The sequence below is a fragment of the Lynx rufus genome, unplaced genomic scaffold (genome assembly GCF_022079265.1).
Source record: "Lynx rufus isolate CCGP_SWC_20201006 ecotype Redwood Valley unplaced genomic scaffold, mLynRuf1.p SCAF_20, whole genome shotgun sequence".
NCBI classification, from domain to species: Eukaryota; Metazoa; Chordata; class Mammalia; order Carnivora; family Felidae; genus Lynx; species Lynx rufus.
In genome coordinates this window covers 6,789,468-6,791,876 of record NW_025814835.1, presented here as the reverse complement: position 1 = coordinate 6,791,876, position 2,409 = coordinate 6,789,468, and the positions used below count along the sequence as shown (strand labels likewise).

Here is a 2,409-nt window from a genome sequence, read left to right as displayed (position 1 = left end):
GGGCTCGAACTCACAAACCATGAGATCATGACCTGAGCTGAAGTTGGGCACTCAACCAGCTGAGCCACCCAGGCACCCCTCATTATTTTTTTTAATGTAGTATTTGAGTAAAGCTTTCAAAATTATCTGAACAGGAAACCTAGTCTGTCTTTTTTTATTATTATTACTTTTAATCTTTTTTCCATAGTTACTGACTCTTGCAGTACATGTTATTCCACGGAGTGAAAAGGGTTACAGTTAATGAAGAAAGTGAATGAAAATCCACAGTCATTTTCATGGAAGAAAATTAAAAAACATACTGCCAGCTGTTCTATATCTTTCTCTCTCTCTCTTCGCTGGCAGTCACCCTTTATTGTCATCATATAATGCTGTTTGGGGGCAGTGGTGAGGACTTAAAAGGACATTGTCCTCCATGAATAATAGTTGCCTTTCTTGTGTATGTATATTGATCAGAACTGTAGTCAACTCACTTTTTCCCTTCTCAAAGTAGCATTTGCATGTGGATAGCAATGCATCACTTCCAACATGAATGGAGAAAAGATGAAAAATTAGATGAGGCACAGGAATGTAAAAAAGCGAGATTAAGATAGAGAAGCAGAAGAAATACAAGACAAACGACAGAAGGCTAAGGAAGAGAAACCAAGAGATGACGCTACAGAATGGCCTGAAAAACCTGGCGAATCGATGTAAAGTCGTGACTCATTTCCGGCAGGGTTTTGGCAAGAGTACATGGTAGGCTTGTGAGGCATAGGAGGGGCGAATTTTCTGTATAGTGTTCCTAAAGTCCTGCCATGCATCTCGTTCAGCCTGTTTCCAAAGAGAGGGCGTGCTATTGACATTCTTCCAGAAGCAGTTGTAAAGTAGTAGTTGCTCTCTCATAATAGAACACGTACAAAAATATTTAGGGGTGTATTTGGAAATCATATATTACCATATAAATTGCCTCAGACTTTCAAATGCATTCCCACAGTTTTCTATCACTTATACGTCAGTGAAAGAGAATTCAAAATAATAATAGACTTAAAGAGGTAGGATCGTTTTTGAAAAACAATCTTAATAAAAATTGCATTTACTTAGAAGCGTTCAGAATGTCAACAAAACAGGTGCAACTTTTTTTTTTTTTTGCAATTACAGAATGGTGTTCAGTTAAAGAACAACAATGATTTTGTATAAGCTGCATCAGAGGTGACTGAAGGTGACAAATTACCATCCCCGTATAGAACCCATGTGCGCTGTGCAACAACCAGAACCTGCTTTAAGTTCCCAGGCCAATATATAACCCCCATACTGTACCAGGCAGAGGGAGCAGCTATGGAAAATACCACCAGACCAGGGCTACCCAAAGACACACAGGGTAGAGTGTTAACAAAAGAAGCTACTGGAGAGTTTAAAAGCAAATCTTACACAGCCTTACGTTATAACTTTTCTTTTAAAGGAGTGAGTTGTGTACAGGGCGGTTAAATGTTTTATGGATCAAAAACTGTGCTAAAGCCAGATTGTTCATCATCACTTTCTTCATCTTCCTCCTCCTCCTCCTCTTCATCTTCCTCTTCTTCATTTCTTCCTTCTTCTTCTTGTTTCTTTCAGACTTGATGACCTCTTTTTTTTTTTTTTTTTTTTTGGTAATTATTTGCCACGTCAGGCTTTCCTTTAGATTGGTAGGCATGTTCTCCTTTGAATTTTGGGCAATGCTCAGAACAAAATGAGAAAAAGGCCAACGGAGGCCTCTTGGGTGCCCCGGGGTCCTTGAACTCCTTTTTTGTTTCCCCTTTAGGGAGATTCTCAGTATTCTCTTTCATAGTGGGCCTTGTCCACCTTTGCCACATCTTCAAATATTCCTTTCTCTTTAGCAGACATGGTCTTCTAGCTCTCTGAACACTTCTTAACTGACTCGGAGAAGGTGACTGAAGCACCTGGCTGCTTCCTCTTGTGCTCCGCTCTGCAAGTTTGCGCAAAGAATGCATACGATGACATTTTGCTTCCCAGCTTCTTAGGATCGCCTTAGTCCATGTTGAATGACTTTCCCCCGCAAGGCACAGGTCGCCCAGTCTTCGACTGGCTCTCACTTGCCCTGGCACGGTGTCTGTGGAGCTCATTGTACTGCTATGGCTCAGAATTATTTAAAAGAAACACCTCTCTTTACTTATTACCCATAGAATCTTAGGGCTACTTCCAAAGAATCCATGTTTATATATAAAGTAATTCGAGACTCCCACAAACACATGGCCCTATTTAGTTTTGCTCTGCACATTGCTTATACTAGCTTCTGACATAATTAACTCAGATTTGTTTTCAACTGGTCAAGTCTTTTTTTTTTTTTTTTTTGGCCACATCCTTTGCATTGTTCCAGTGAATATCAAATTCTGTCTCCTCAACTAACCCAAAATGATACTGCTTTTGCTTCACCAA

General features: G+C 39.9%; 1 pseudogene; it reads right to left on the bottom strand.

Moving 5' to 3' along the window:
- Window positions 1–1,466: 1,466 nt before the first annotated feature.
- Window positions 1,467–2,010, bottom strand: LOC124516976 (high mobility group protein B1-like; annotated as a pseudogene).
- Window positions 2,011–2,409: the final 399 nt, after the last annotated feature.